General features: G+C 39.9%; 1 long non-coding RNA gene across 5 annotated transcripts in view; it reads left to right on the forward strand.

Annotated features, from left to right (window-relative positions):
* LOC103222644 (uncharacterized) overlaps positions 1-17,203 on the forward strand; it is a 353,739-nt gene that overhangs the window by 132,010 nt on the left and 204,526 nt on the right. For all 5 annotated transcript variants that reach the window (XR_005234819.2, XR_005234818.2, XR_005234820.2 and 2 more), the window contains exon 4: positions 3,612-3,717. This is a non-coding gene — a long non-coding RNA (uncharacterized lncRNA). The remainder of the gene's footprint in view (positions 1-3,611; positions 3,718-17,203) is intronic.

A 17,203-nucleotide genomic window follows, 5' to 3' on the forward strand; every position in this document is an offset into this window, starting at 1 on the left:
CTGGGCCTCACCTTCAGAGTTTCTCATACAGTAGGTTTTGGATGGGGGCTGAGAATTTGCATTTTTAATGAATTCTCAAGTGATGCCGATGCTGCTGATCTGAGGACTACATTTTGAGACTCTCTGGTTTGGTGCTGTCTCATTATACACTTGAGGCAGCTGAGTCCTGAAGAAGTCAAATGTCTGAGCCTCTTCTTAGGCCTGTTCCCGTCTAGGGTAAACCTTCCACTTGAGTACGAGGTACTACCCACTCTCAAGGACACCACTGTTTTAATAGTTATCCCTTCTCCTGGCGTCAACATCTCCTGGTATAAATTCTTTAGTTAATTATGTTAGCCTATAAACATGCTGTGATAGTGTCCTTCTTAAGGAGACAGAATGGACTCACATTGCACTCTGCCATGCCCTACAGAAAAATCTCCCCAGAAGGCTGTCTAGTCATTGTTCCACTCCTCTCCTTCCAGTCTCTTGAACTCACTCGAATCGGGCTCTCATTCCAATTATTTTCTTGAAACTGTTCTTGCTCAGGTCACTAGTAACCTTCATATTGCCAAACACAGTGGTCAATTCTCAGGTCTGTCTTGCTTCTCCACCAGCCGCACAGTTGATTGCTTTCTCCTTGAAACTCCTGCCTTCATGGGCTTTGGGATACTGCTCTCTTGATTTTCCTAGCTCACCAGCCACTCCTTTTCAGTCATCTTTGTTGATTCTTTCTCTTTACTTTATCTCTAAACATTGGAGTTCCCCAGGGCTCTATCCTTAGATCTCTTCTTTATCTGTACTCCAGGTGATACCATTCAGGAATACTGTCTCTGTAGTGATCATTTGCAAATTTATGTCTCCAGCTGAATTTCTTCTCCTAAACTCCCAATTTGCACACAGGCAGTTCTTGCTTCATGCAGTAGTGTGGGGCCATAAAAATGACTGTGCAAACTGAGACAGCTCAAAGTGTTCTTAATAATTCGCAATAAAAATTTTGATTGTTGCAGGACTTAAAATTTTGTCAAAATATTAGGCTGTTACTGTTGGTTGTAAACATATGAGGTAATGAAAAAATAAAAAGTAGTATTTTAAAACTAATATTTACTTAGTTTAGTACACTGATTTAAAACATTAGAAACATTGAGAAAGTGTTTCATTTATTTGTAAAACACTTATCAGGACTACTTTGAACAGTGCTTGCCTTTTTGTCATATAACTTTCAATATGGAGTAAGCATCAATTCTACACCTTGGCAAATTATCATATTTCTTTCTAAGTTTGGATCAGCTTCCAACATTTTAGCCTTTGTGCTTTAGATGTTGTGACATATCTCTAAGAGTTATTTTAATGTGAAAGATTTTGCCTGAATCACTTGCTCTGACATATTCCTCTGGAGCATCTTCGTCTTTTTCCTACAACAACTTTCCTCCTTTATGTCTATAAACTCACCTTCACGAAGTGCTTGTGACTACATTCTAGTGTCTTAAACAGTGGCAGTGTCAACATTCCTGGGGCAGCTATTTCTTCTATAACTCCATTTATATTTGATTTGAATTTTACTTTTAGTGTTGTCATGTTTTTCCTTGCTGCCCTTTCATCTTTGTGGACCGGTTTCTTCTTTTGATAATCCATTTTTGTGGAATGTCATGTGGGCTTATTACTGAGAGACAGGAGACAACACAGTGACACATTTTGCTGTGTGTGAACTGAATAATAGACGTACCAGTGACCAGCTGGTGATCAATCAGTCAGGCAGACTCTGAAAGAAGTGACATGGTTGGTCACTAATGATAGTATACATCTGTTATATACAGAGTGATTTGTGGATGGGAGAAACAGTGAAACTGTACTTTATGCGATTATTCAGTTACTATAATGTGGCAAATGCAATTTGAATCATATTTTTGGAGGACTGGTGTTATTTAACTAAACCTGGGTAACTGAAGTTTGTGCATGTTGGAATCTTGCAAAGAGAGGACTGCCTACAGCCAACTGCCCATTTGACATCATCACTTGGGTGTTTAATAAATAGCTCACACTTAACATGCCCTAAGCTGAACTTTTAAGTTTTTCAACCTCAAACCTGCAGTTCTCTTTGTGTTAAATGACAACTCCATTCTTCTAGTTGTTTGGGTCAAAAATCTTAGAGTCATTTTTGATTTCCCATTTTCTATTAGAGAACATATCCAATCCATCAACTAATCTTGCCCACTCTATGTTCAAAATATAATTAGAATCTTACCATTTCTTGCTGCTATCATTCTCATCAGGGCCATCATTATCTTCCACTTACCTTCCTAAGTGGCCTGCTCACTTCTACACTAGGACACCTATATCTATTCTCCATGGCAATAAGAATGATCCTTTAAAAATGTGAGTTGAGGCCGGGCGCGGTGGCTCAAGCCTGTAATCCCAGCACTTTGGGAGGCCGAGACGGGCGGATCACGAGGTCAGGAGATCGAGACCATCCTGGCTAACACGGTGAAACCCCGTCTCTACTAAAAATACAAAAAACTAGCCGGGCGAGGTGGCGGGCGCCTGTAGTCCCAGCTACTCCGGAGGCTGAGGCAGGAGAATGGCGTAAACCCGGGAGGCGGAGCTTGCAGTGAGCTGAGATCCGGCCACTGCAGTCCAGCCCGGGCTACAGAGCAAGACTCCGTCTCAAAAAAAAAAAAAAAAAAAAAAATGTGAGTTGAGTACATGACTCCTCGTCTCAAAATCCTTCTATAGCTTCCTGTTTTAATTACAGTAAAGCTCTAAGTTTTACAATGGTCTCCAAGGCCCTATATCATCTCACCCTAGGCTACCTCTCTGACATCCCCTCCTTTCACATCCCCCTGCCCACTCTACTCTCACTGCACTGGCCTCCTCACTCTTCCCTGAATGGGGCAAGCATTACTTTCCCTCAAGGTCTTGCCAGTTGTTTTTAGCACATGTGGTATGTTTCTTCCCCATCTGTCTATGTGGCTCATTCCCTCCCTTCCTCTATGTCTCTGTACAAATTTATTTTATAATCATGCTATAGAAAATTGTGATACCCATCTTTCCACTTCTCATCTGGGAACCCTTTATTCCCTTATACTGTTTTGTTTTTTTCCACAGCTTCTGTCACCATTCAACATATTACATATTTACTTGTATACTTCCCCTGCAAGATTGTAAGTGTCATGAGGGCAGAGACTTACTCTGTTTTGTTCAGAGCTTAATCTCCAGAGCTTAAAATAGTACCTGGATCACAGAGGGTCCTCAACAAATATTTGTTAAATGAATGGAAGATGGATATTGCTGGTTTGTGGCAATTATGAAGAACCATGTTTCCAAATATGGCTTCTGCCAAAGCAGACCTGGTAACTGGAATGATAAGCAGGGCAATGACTTTAGTGCTTTGCTTGGTTCTGATTGGGGATACACGGCTGTCATAGAAGTGTAAAATTTATTGAAAACTTTCTTGTAGAAGTTAATTTTTACCTACAAAGCATACACATCTTGTCTGAGAACTTGTTCTAGTGGTCATTTTGCCATCAACTTTAACTTATTAAATCTAAAAATGTTTTTTCTTTGTATAGATAAATTAAAGCAATTAAAAAAAAATGGTATGTCTATTTTTTGTTTTCATTTATTTGTTTTAGAATGACGGGGAAAATGGAAGGAGAAAAAAAAACAATGCTAAAAAGCCTGGAGATGACCACATATGAAAGGACCATGTGTGCAAAGGACTGCTGGAAAATGAATCAGGTAGGAACCAGGAAATATGGTGTTGAGTTGGATTGACCTTCCTTTGGAGAATCTACCAGACACCTCTTATATTTTCTGGGAGGAGTCCCCTTTTTACTCCAGCCATTGCTGGGGTTGCCAGTTACATGTAGGTATAACTTGACAATGCCTCACTTTACATTCACTGTTTCTTACTTTCTTCCCCAGAGTTTCTCCCTTCACTAAGTAGGATACCTGTAGAAATGAATGTGGGCATTCTGGAGCATATGCAAACCTGCAGATGTGAGGGCAATCCTTTGTCAATGGGGTCTGGGAACTGGAAGATAAATGTTTCTCTCTCTCAACTCCTGGGTGAATAATTCTGAGATGTAGCCTTTCTTTTTTTTTTTTTTGAGATGGAGTCTCGCTCTGTCGCCCAGGCTGGAGTGCAGTGGCTGGATCTCAGCTCACTGCAAGCTCCGCCTCCCGGGTTTACGCCATTCTCCTGCCTCAGCCTCCGGAGTAGCTGGGACTACAGGCGCCCGCCACCTCGCCCGGCTAGTTTTTTGTATTTTTTTTAGTAGAGACGGGGTTTCGCCGTGTTAGCCAGGATGGTCTCGATCTCCTGACCTCATGATCCGCCCGTCTCGGCCTCCCAAAGTGCTGGGATTACAGGCTTGAGCCACCGCGCCCGGCCGATGTATCCTTTCTTGTCCTCTTAGAGGATCCCAGAGGAATCAAGCCTCAGTTGCCCACAGTGGTGAGGAACTAGATTGGGTTGTGCTTCCCTCTTCCTTTTTTTATTCTTCTCAGTCTCTCCCCGCAGCTCTTTGGGATCATACCTCAAAGTAGAGCACCTGTACACCGGACTTTGTCATAGGTTCTGCTTTTGTGGGGAGCCTAGGCTAAGACAGGAGTCAAACAGAAGACATTTTTTGGAAAACTTTTGTGTTAATTGCAACTTTCTATAAATACACTTACCCTGAGATGCTCTCTCCTTGCTGAAAGACCTCCATTAGTTCTTTATGGGCTGAGTAATAAAGACTTAGATCCTTAAAGCAAGACACTTTACACTGTCACCCTATCTACCTCTTGAACAACTATAAACCAGTGCTTTAATTTCTCCCAAATACACGATTCACATTTTTGCCTTGTGTATGTGTTTCTCCCAAGGATTAACTCATATATCCTCCTGGAAGCCTTCCTCAACAATTTAGCATGTAACATTCCTGCCTCCTATGCACCCTTGCTACCCTTTTTGTTTGGATTGCTTATTTGGTATGTATGCCATGTTGTCACAAATTATTATTTATCTCTTTATTTATATGTTCTGACTAAACTTCATTATAATCATCTGTGGGAATAGATTGTATCTTATAATTCAATATCTCCAGCGGTACCTCACACAATGCCCTGAACAATAAATGCTACCCGTGCTGAGACTGACATTGTGGTGACATGATCTAAACCAGTGTTTATCAAAATGTATTCATGGGGTATTAATAGGCATTATAAGAACAAAAGTGTTTTATGTTCAATTAACTTGGGAAACCCTGGAAGACTTCTTTGAATCTTTAAATTAACAAACCTTTGTTGCAAATCTCTAAGAGAAAAACACAATATGTAGTTTTTCCAAACTTGCTAAGATATAGACATTTTTTTCGTGAAGCATTTCCTTAGGCTAGTCTCCTGAAAGGCATGTTTAAACTACTTCTAAATATATTGATTGATAGACTACATAGAAATTCCTGGGATCTATGCAGAATGAGGGTATAGCAGGTAGAAGTAGCTCACAGAGAGAAATAATATATGGCATGAGAGAGGCTTATAATATACATGAAGAGAGAAAATATTCACATCCTAAAAATCACTAATGAACATTGATCAGGAATATCTGTTCCAATACCTCAAATATATTTTTGGCATGTACTTAAATTGCATATTTTTCTTTTTAAAATTTTTAATGTAATAAATTATATTAATAGATTTCTTAAAATTGGGAAATGTTGCTTTCTGGAATAAACTTTGCTTAGTTATAGAATATAACTATTTTAACACATTGCTAGATTTAATTTGTTAATATCTGGTTTCAGATTTTAATTATAAGCATTCTAGTTTTCTTATTGGAATATGTTTGTCAGGTTTTGGCATTAATATTATGATAGAACTGTAAATTGAGTTGGGAAGGCTTCTATTGTTGTTCCTTGACTTTAGAGACAACTCACCCACAAACATCCTGAATCTGGTACCATTTTTAATTGTAGAGCTTTTGTGTGTGTGTGTGTGTGTATGTGTGTGTGTGTATTTCAAATTCTGCAGCTGTTGGGTTGTTTAGGTGTTCTACTTATTTAGTTAATTTGGGGAATTTATATTTTGATAGAACATCATTTGTTTCCTTTAGATTTTAAAGTGTGTTATCATAAGAAAAGTGGTAGCGGGGAGGGGCTGAGATGACTGACTAGAAGCAGTTGCCACCAGAGGCTTCCACTGAGAGAATGAAAATGGCCAATGAATCCTGCACCGGCAACTGAGGTATCCAGATTCTCTCATTGGACTAGGCAGCGGATGCGACCCTTGGAGAGTGAGGAAAAGCAGGGTGGAGCAATGGCCCTCCCGGGACCACAGGGGAAGGGGAGCTCCCACCCCCAGCCAAGGGAGGGGGTGAGTGTGCTACCCCCCCCCCCACAGGAAACCACATTTTTTCCACAGATCTGTGCAACCCACAGGTCAGGATATCTCCCCTGTGAGTCCATGCCACCAGGGCCTTGGGTCTCAAGCACAGAGCTGTGAAGATTCTTGGTGGCCACTTGACGGGAGGCTGCCTGAGACTACTGAGTTTCCAGTGGGAGGGTTGACCACTATCACTGCAGTTTCCTGCTGCCTAAGGTGACTGAGCTCCTGGGGAAAGGGGAAGGAGCCATCACTGCAGCTGCAGTCTGCCGTTTTTCCCCTGCTAGTGCTGGGGAGACTGGATGATTTGGACTCAGGAGGAATTCCCCATGGCACAGCACAGCAGCTATGGCAGATTGTGGCCAGACTGCCTCTCTAGGCTGGACCCTGACCCATCCCTTCTCGCTGGGCAGGGCCTCCCTGTGGGAACTTCAGCAACTGCAACCAGGGGTTTACAGACAGAACTCTGATCTCCCTGGGACAGAGCCCCAGGGAGGAGGGGCGGTCTCCACAGATGAGCAAACTTAGTCTTTCCCCCTGCTGGCTCTGAGGAATCCGGGCAGTCCTGATGAGTGGGATTCCCCACAGTGCAGTGCATACCCTCTGCCAAGGGGCAGCCAGAGTGCTTTGTTAAGGGATTTCCTGATCCTGTGCTTCCTGACTGGATGAGACCACTCCCCCACTCCCTGCCCACCCACAGGGGTTGCCAGGCACCTTATACAGGAGCATTTCTGCTGGCATCAGGTCAGTCCCCTTCTGGGACACAGCTCCCAAAGGAAGGAGCAGACAGCCATCTTCGCTGTTCTGCAGCCTCCAGGGTTGATACCTCCAGGTATGGGAGGGACCCAGGCAAACAGGGTCTGGAGTGGACCCCTAGCAAACTGCAGAAGCCTTATGGAAGAAGGGCCTGACTGTTAAAAGAAAAACAAACAAACAGAAAACAACAACAACAACTGCATCAACAAAAAAGTCCCTCCAAAAACCCCATCCAAAGGTCAGCAGCCTCAAAGATTGAAGCTAGATGAACTCACAAAGATGAGAAAGAATCAATGAAAAAATGCTGAAAACTCAAGAAACTAGAGTGCCCCTTCTCCTCCAAATGATCGCAAGACCTCTCCAACAAGGGCATAGAACTGGGTTGAGGCTGAGATGAATTAATTGACAGAAGTAGACTTCAGAAGGTGAGTAATAACAAACTTTGCTGAGCTAAAGGCAGATGTTCTAACCCAATGCAAAGAAGCCAAGAACCATGATAAAACATTACAGGAGATGTTAACCAGAATAACTAGTTTAGAGAGGAACATAAATGACCTGATGGAGTTGAAAAGCACAACACAAAAGAACTTCACAATGCAACCACAGGTATCAATAGCCGAATACATCAAGTGGAGGAAAGCATTTGAGAGATTGAAGACTATCTTGCTGAAATAAGGCAGGCAGACAAGATTAGAGAGAAAAGAATGAAAAGGAATGAACAAAACCTCCGAGAACTATGGAATTATGTAAAAAGACCGAACCTATGAATGATTGAGGTACTTGAAAGAGATGGGGAGAAAGGAACCATGTTGGAAAACATACTTCAGGATATCATACAGGAGAAATTTCCCAACCTAGCAAGATAGGACAACATTCAAATTCAGGAAATCCAGAGAACCCCAGTAAGAGACTCCATGAGAGGATAAATCCCAAGACACATCATTATCAGATTTTCCAAGGTTAAAATGAAGGAAAAAATGATAAAGGCAGTCAGAGAGAAAGGCTATGTCACCTACAAAGGGAAACCCATCAGACTAACAGTTGACCTCTCAGTAGAAACCCTACAAGCCAGAAGAGATTGGGGGCCAATATTCAACATTCTTAAAAGAATTTCCAACCTAGAATTTCATATCCAGCCAAACTAAGTTTAATAAGTGAAGGAGAAATAAAATCCTTTTCAGACAAGCAAATGCTGAGGGAATTCTTCACCACTAGGCCTGCCTTGCAAGAGCTTCTGAAGGAAGCACTAAATATGGAAAGGAAAAGTCATTACCAGCCTACACTACAAAAATCATTACCAGTCTAACACTACAAAAACACATGGAAGAACAAAGACCAATGATACTGTGAAGCAATTACATCAACAAGTGTGCAAAATAACCAGCTAGCGTCATGATGACAGATCAAATTTACACATAACAGTATTAACCTTACATGTAAATGGGCTAAATGCCCCAATTAAAAGACACAGTACAGCAAGCTGGATAGAGTCAAGGCCTATTGGTGTGCTGTATTCAAGAGACCCATCTCATATACAAAGACACACACAAGCTCAAAATAAGGGATGTCGGAAAATTTACCAAGGAAATGGAAACACCAAGAAAATGGAAAGCAGAAAAAAGCAGGGGTTATAATCCTAGTTTCTGACAAGACGGACTTTAAACCAACAAAGATCAAAAGGGCATTACATAATAGTGAAGGACTCAATTCAACAAGAAGAGCTAACTATCCTAAATATATATGTACCCAATACAGGAGCATCCAGATTTATAAAACAAATTCTTAGAGAACTATAAAGAGGCTTAGACTCCCACACAGTAATAGTGGGAGATTTTAACACCCTATTGTCAATATTAGATCATCGAGACAGAAAATTAACAAGGATATTCAGGACTTGACCTCAGCTCTGGATCAAGTATACTTCATAGGTATCTACAGAGCTTTCCACCCAAAAACAACAGAATGTACATTATTCTCAATGTCACATAGCACTTACTCTAAAATCAGTCACATAATTGGAAGTAAAACACTCCTCAGCAAATGCAAAAAACTGAAATCATAAGAGTCTCTCAGACCACAGTGCAATCAAATTAGAACTCAAGATTAAGAAACTCACTAAAAACCACACAACTACATGGAAATTAAACAACCTGCTCCTGAATGACTCCTGGGTAAGTAATGAAATTAGGCATTGTATTTTTAGTTGAGACGGGGTTTCTCCATGTTGGTCAGGCTGGTCTCAAACTCCTGACTTCAGGTGATATGCCCGCCTCGGCCTCCCAAAGTGCTGGGATTACAGGCATGAGCCACTGCGCCTGGCTCTTTGATTTTTAAATTGTATTTTGTAGTTAAAGCATACATATTTTGTACATGGTGTGTTTATTTTTTTACATTTATACCTAAGTATTTCTTTGGAGCAATTTTAAATGGCATTGTGTTTTTAATTTTAGTTTTCATACGTCCATTGTTGTATAAAGAAATACAGTTGATTTGTGTGTTGATTAAGCTGTAACTTGACTGTACCATTTTTTTTTTTTAGGGTTATAAAAACTTTTGATCCCAGTTTATTTTGTGTATTAAAAAAGTTTTGTAAATAGGGAGATTTATAGACTTCTTAAATAAATTTTACTTTTTTTCTTAATTACGACTTTATGAATGTCATTAAAATGTTTTAAACAAGCATTTGCTTTGTGTAAGGTAGATTCTGCTCAAAGAGTAGAATAATAAAGCAGCTTTTGTTTTCCATTTTTTTCTGAGTTTTCTTTGATTTTGATAGGGACGTAGAGAAGCTGGTGCCACCCATGTAACAATGTCTGAACTTTGTCAGAGAACTTACCAGAATGAATCTTTTTGTAAAAACCCTGGTGGGAAATAAGTAGTCCTCTTTGATTACTGGGCAGCCCATTGCAATAATACCTAGTTGGCTGGCTGAACTTAATTAGCTTTAGGTGGTATTTTGTTTCATTTTGCTTTTTTGTAGATACTTTGGGATTTTCTACACTGTCCTCACATCTGCAAATAGAAACATTTCACCTGTATTTTATATAATTTTTAAACATGCTAAAAATTTGAAAGAATATTACAATGAATACTTGCATATTCACTTACAATACCCACAATTGTTAACACATGTTGAATGTGTGTGAATGTGTGCATACATATTGGTTGGACATCATGATGCTTTACTTACAAACTCTTCATCACATATATATTAATTATAAGTATATTCTACTATAGTTACATTCTACTATCACACCTCAGGAAACTAACAATTCCCTAATATCAGCTCATATCTAATCCACACTGAAATTTCCTCAGTTTTTCTCCATGACGTGTCTTACAGTTATTTCCTTCAAACCACGACTCTGTGAAGTTTCGTGCATTATATTTGGTTATTATATCTCCTTAGTCTCTTATTTTTGAACAGTGTCACCTATTTTTTTCCCCTGTGAAAATGACTTTTTGAAGAAACTTGGCCAGTTGTCTTATAGGACATTCTATGTTCTGAATTAGCCTTCTTTTTTCCTTCCTTAATTATTTATTTATTTTTTGTTGTTGTTTTTTTTCAGACTTGTTCCTTTATCATTTCTATTTCCCATAAACTGGAAATTAGGTTTAAAGTCTTGGTAAGATTCAAGTTAAACATGTTTGACAAGATATGTAATAAGTGATGCTTTGTGTTGTGTATCATTTCACATCAGTAAGAACATAACATTAGATTGTCCTGCTATCCGTGATGCTTATAGCTTGATTATGTGGTTAAGGTACTAGATCTTGCCACTGTGTAAAGGTACATCTTTGTCTTTGCATTTACCAAGTAGCCTGCAGGAATGATGCATAAATGCTGTGAAATGCTTTGATGGAAGCCAGTTGATTCTTCCCAGGGGAATATGTTCTTTGCAAAAGAATCACTTCCCTTTTAGGAACCTTTGAAGATGAATCTCCACCTTGGGGCAGAAGACATGAAGTTTGCAAAAAGATTTCTGACCTTTAAAGCATAGAAAATGTGATTCTGGTGTGCTGAAAGAGAATATTTAATGAATATTCTACATGAGACTAGCTCTATAATTTAATGTAACTATATCAACTAAGGAACATTCTAAGGAATACTTTGAGAGAACAGAGAGTGGGAAAAGTCTGCACCTCAAGATGTGGTCTCTAGGGCAGAAGTCTTTCGAGTTTTGCTCTGTGTTGGTAGCAGATAGTCACCTAAGGAAGTAGTGGCAAAGACCTAGTGAGACAGGTTTCACTTTGGAGGCTGTCTATTGAGTGAGCATGGTTTTATATAAGGTTTCCTCAAAGAGGATTTGAAGAGTATAATGTTGGTTCGAAGGTGGAAAAAGTTATGCTATTGTCTATGTCAAGTGTCAGAGTGCCCCACGCTCTAGAATTAGTTTGGCACTTGTCCCAGCATGTGACAGCTCTTAGGTTCAGCCTGGTGTGCTGCTCTGGAGTGAAGGAGGGGGATGCCCAGGGGCTTCCTGATGCTGATCCATAGCTTTAGGGTGCTGCTGGAGAGTTGAACCAGAGGTGCCAGGGTGATCAATTTGTTGCCATGCCCATAGCCAGTCTTATGAGGGAGCAGAGTGGATGAATTGGAATAGTACTGGGTAGTTCCTTGGTTCAAAATATCTCCCTCCTGGAAATGTAGTGTGACAGGAAATGTACCTCCCTGACTTTGAAGGAGGACAGATCTGGTTTTACTACTTACTACTAATAATGTGATCTTGGGAAAGTTATTGTTATTTTAGTGTTTAATTTGGGCCAGTTATTGTTTTTTTTAATCTTCACAGCAACCATAGGAGACAGTTGCTATTAATAGTGTCTTATTTATTTATTATAGAGATGGGATCTCACTGTGTTGCCCAGGCTGGAGTACAGTGGCTATTTACAGGCCCAGTAGTAGTGCACTACAGCCTCAAACTCATGGGTCAAGTGGTACTCCCACCTCAGCCTCTGGAATAGCAGGGACTATAGGGGAGCACCACTGCACTTGGCTTAATATCTCCACCTTACAGATGAGGACACCGAAGCACTGAGAAGTATGTGTGTGTATATGTGTTCTATGGATCAGATGTGGGACATGGCAGACAGAGCTGCTGAGGGACCACACCTAAGACGGTTGACACAAGTAAGGAAATCTTACGGGAAGGGGATAGAGTTGTCTAGTCAGAGGAGTAGGGGGTGAGAAGGCTGTAAGCAACCAGCCAGAAGAGAGAGATTGATGTCTCCAATGGAACTGCAATCCAATAGCTGTCCCAATGGAGAAGAGGAGTCACCATAGAAATAGCAGAAGTGTCCCATGAGGAAAAGAGACAGTTTAAAACTCATTCCCGACTCAGAGAGCATTAACACTAGGCAATTCTGGTTCCTTTCAGGTACAACCTTTCCTGCTCCTTACCAAACAGTACCACCTTCCCCTTTGCCCTACTTCAACTCTGGAGAGAGCAGAAAGCACAGTGAGAAAGCTGACAGGGAGGAAGAGAAGCAAGGAAAGGCACCCAGAGAAGAAGGTGACCATGTCCCTCTTTCCCATTGCAGGCTTCCAGCCTGCAGCAGCCCATGCTGGGGAGGGGAAGAAGCATTCATTTTAAATAAAGTTTGGGGTTTTAATTGTTTGACTGTTATATGGGAAAGGATATTTAAATTATAGAAATAAGTTAGATTTTGGATAAAAATGAGAGGAAGTTTGGATTTGGATAAAAATGTGTAGAATTTTGTGTTTTCATTATCTGATAGGGGCTAGACAATAGACATGCTCTAGATTCATCTAAAGGGAAGAAGAGAATTAGCTTCATGGAAGAGGTTTGAACAGGCAGTGGCAGAAAATGGTAATGTGTACTTTTTGTACTTTTTGAAGTCTCTCTCTTGTAGGATAACGCAGATTCTTCTGGGAGGAATAACAAATTACTCTAGTAGGCTTCAAAACACCAGAATCTCTTTTTCAGAATAAAATTTACCTAGAATAGTGAAGATTCAAAGCAAATAAAAACAGATTCCCTTCTCTTCACCTATCTACACCATTACCACCCAATTCAACTAAAGCAGCACTGCCTGTATAGGTTTCATATTTTTAGCACTGAAGATCAAAATTACTGATGTGATGATGATACCTTAGCAAACCCATTTGGCTTGGACATTGTAATGACTTCTGGGGCTTCTTAAACATGTTTGTAAGGAATTAGGTACAAAAGTACCCACTAGATTTCTTTGTGCTTGACTTCACAACCTTGTTTTAGTGATGGATTGGTTAATCCATGCTTGAGCTCTCCAAGGCAGCCCATGTTTTTCTTGGTCATAGCTACTATAAGAAAGTTCTTACTTAATTGAGCGAAATAAGTAATGGCCATTCTTTCTTACCTTCTGGTAGAAGAGACCATGGGTTTTTAAAATGCAGAGACCTTTTGCTTTTCCTTTTCTTCTGGTGTTACCCTTGTAGTTTGAGGGGGATAACTTTTCATTCTTCTGGTCGATAGTTCTACAATTATGAGAATGGCCATGGTGTCAGGTATCAGGAACAGCAATGTCATAAGTTCTCAGGGAGAGACAAAAAAGTACTTTCATAGATTAAGAAAAATATTCTCAAACACAATATAAGAAAATGAGGACTCTAGATTTATTGCATTTCCCCTACCTCACCCTGCATCAGAGGATACGATATAAAGTGAAGCATGGTATCCTGGAAGGTTTGCTTCTTTTACCGAATGTGTCAAGATGGAAAGCATTAATGATACTTGGTCTGAACACTTTTTAGGTAAATAAATTCCTGATTCGGCTTAATCTCTGAAGCTTCTGGCTTCACAGATCTTTGTATTCTTTGCTCTGACTAAAAGGTCCTCCAATTTCTGTTTGGGAATCCTGAGTTGGGTTTGTTCTTGGCACATCATTTTTTTTGGAAGGCCCAAGTATAGCATTACTGCACCCTACAGTCTACACAGGGTCTGGGCAATGTTTTTGGAAACACAAAGATGATCTCACCCAGTTGGAAGAAGGGTCACATAATAAAATAATGGTCCTTCTCTCAGGCCACTGCACACTGCTGAAATATATTGCTTCTTGACCTTTTGGCTAAGATTCCATGTAGAACAACTAAAATATGAGCTTCCCGTCAGCTTTACCACACTCGAGGCTATAATTTCTGACAGCTGTAAGAGATTGTGTGCTTCGTGGGGGCCCAGATGAGCTGTCTTTGTAGAGGTCTTTTTGTGATAGCTGAGTTTATCTAAAAAGCGTAGATCATACACTATCCAGTCCAATAATACACATAATGCTTGAATCATCATTGTAATGTTTGTTTGATTTTCCCCTGGCAGAAGTTTTCCAGCCTGGGCTTGAATACCACCAGTGAGGGGTAGGGAACTATGTAGTTGCCCATTCCATTTTTGGCTTAATATTTGTCCGAAGAATAAAAAGTTTATTCTTGCTGAGCTGAAATCTGCCTGCTTGAAACTCACATTCATTAATCCTAGTTCTCCCCTTCTGGGTCTAGTGACAGTACATTGAATCCCTTTTTAACTATTTTAGTATAGCTACTATTTGTTCTCTAAATCTTAGCTTCAGGTTAAATAATCTAGTCCCTTGAACAGGTTCTTTTGCAATTTGGATTCAGTTTCCCAAGCATATCCCAAAGATACTCTAACATATGTACCCAAAGCTGAATTCAGGACTAAGTTATCCACCTTCTTATTCTCAATGTTACACTTTCTTAGAGCACTATCAAGTGCCGTTAGTTTTTTTTTTTGGAATCATATCACATGTTAACACACACTGACTGTTAGTTTTTTTTTTGAATCATATCACACTGTTAACACACACTGAGCTCATTATTAATTAAGATTCCTAAGCCTTTTACATACTTGCTGTTACTAAACTTGCAAGATTGATTTTTGAACCCATGTTTAGGATCTTGTACTTATTCATCCTAACTTTGATTACATTTAGCCATTGCCCTACCCTCTCCTAAATCTTTCTGAATCTTGATCCTTTTATCGACAACATTTGCTGTCACTCCTGGCTTTTTATCATCTATAAATTTGATGAGCATATTGTCCATGTTTCTATCTTACTCATTGATGTTAGAAGGACAGAGCTAAAGACAGGGCAAGTGAAAATGGAAATTTTAGTCCAATAATGAAGTAACCTCACTTTTTAATATTAATGAGCTCCAGGTCTAACCAGTAGAACAAGCCTTTGTGTAGTGAACCTGGTATGGTGGGAGAAATTGTTCATGTCTCAGTGACTTTCACTCTTAACAATACGGCTTCTTAGTTTAAAAAAGAAGAAAGAAATAAAAGGCAGCATTTAGGCCGGGCGCGGTGGCTCATTCCTGCAATCCCAGCACTTTGGGAGGCCGAGGTGGGCAGATCACGAGGTCAGGAGATCAATACCATCCTGGCTAACACGGTGAAACCCTGTCTCTACTAAGAAGTACAAAAAGTTAGCCAGGCGTGGTGGCAGGCGCCTGTAGTCGCAGCTACTTGGGAGGCTGAGGCAGGAGAATGGCGTGAACCCAGGAGGCGGAGCTTGCAGTGAGCTGAGATTGCGCCACTGCACTCCAACCTGGGTGACAGCAAGACTCTGTCTCAAAAAAAAAAAAAAAAAAGAAAGAAAGAAATTAAAGGCAGCATTTAAAGCAAAAGTAAGAAAACACCCATTGGCGTATAAAATTTTTAAAAAGATAGCCAGTATTTCATTTGAGGCTCTGGTTACTTCCCCAAACTTGAATTGCTCTTTTTTATTTTAAAAACAAAACCAAAACCAAACTAACAAAAACCTTAGTGCAGAATAAACTTTTCAAAGTTGAGTTTTTAGAAACAATCATCTGGTTCATTTAATTGATGGCTAAAGGTGTGGTTTTGTTTAAACTACCCCATATGTAGGTTTTCAGCCCCTCCCCTTAAAATTAATTGCCACAATTCTTGACAGTGACAGACACATATATGTGAGAGATGGAAAGGAACTTAATCTCAGTTGGTACACTCTGACGGAATAAAGAGAAGTGGGCTTCAGAAGATAAATGTGAAGGATGAGTTGAATTTTCCAATTAGGAAAGGATCTAGCATGACTCTCCATGTTAAAGATTTCCAGATATGTTCAAGAGGAAAAAACTGAAGCTAAATTTCACAAGGAAGTAATAATTCACTTCTGATTAATGACTGTCCATAGGCAATGCTGCCAGGACAGACAAATTACAGCACTGCATTCCAGCTCAAAACCAAAACAAAACAAACTCCTTTCATCAATTGGATACTTAAACCTAGTTTAAAGTACTCTAATGAATGAGACGCATGCCAGTATGCATGATCAGTAATGGGATCATCCTACTTTATTTTCCTTTTGTTTATGCAGTGTCATAGTTACATTTCTGGCTATGTTTTATGTTGTTAAGACCTGGACTGCAAACACATTCGTACTCAAACTGTTACAGGTTGTTTGTAAAATATTTTGGAGTGTAGTTTATTATAACTTTCAACCCTCCTCTGCTACATGCACATAACACACCCACCCACCCCCCACACACTATCCTCCTCAAATAGTCACAATATATTTATTAGTTATTAGCCTTGTCTAGCATACATATTGTAATTATAATTCACTTGTAGCTGAATATTGTTTTTGTGAAGCATCATCTATCCTTAAAGTTTTTTGTTTTGTTTTGTTTTGTTTTTGGACTTTTAAGGCTTGAATGGTCAGTGTGACATATAGATGGGTCAAAAATATCCCTATCCCCCTACACCCTCTCTGCTTTAACCATAGTGAACTCCTTACGTATCTCCAAATGTATTATGATACAACCTTCTCCAAAGCTTTGCCTATGTTCTTCCCTTTAACTGGCTCAATAATTCCCCTTTCTCTGGCTCAATAATTCTTACTCACTCTTGAAAATGAAGCTGATATACTGTCTTAGTCCATTTGTGTTGCTATAAAAGAGTATCTGAAGCTGGGTAATTTATGAAGAAAATAGGTTTATTTGGCTCATGGTTGTACAGGCTGTACAAGGATCATGTTACCAGCATCTGGTTCTGGTGAGGGCTTCATGGCAGAAGACAAAGAAGAGTGGGTGTGTGCAGATCACATGGGGAGAGAAGAAGCAGGAGAGAGA

Source organism: Chlorocebus sabaeus, chromosome 18 (assembly GCF_047675955.1).
Source record: "Chlorocebus sabaeus isolate Y175 chromosome 18, mChlSab1.0.hap1, whole genome shotgun sequence".
NCBI classification, from domain to species: Eukaryota; Metazoa; Chordata; class Mammalia; order Primates; family Cercopithecidae; genus Chlorocebus; species Chlorocebus sabaeus.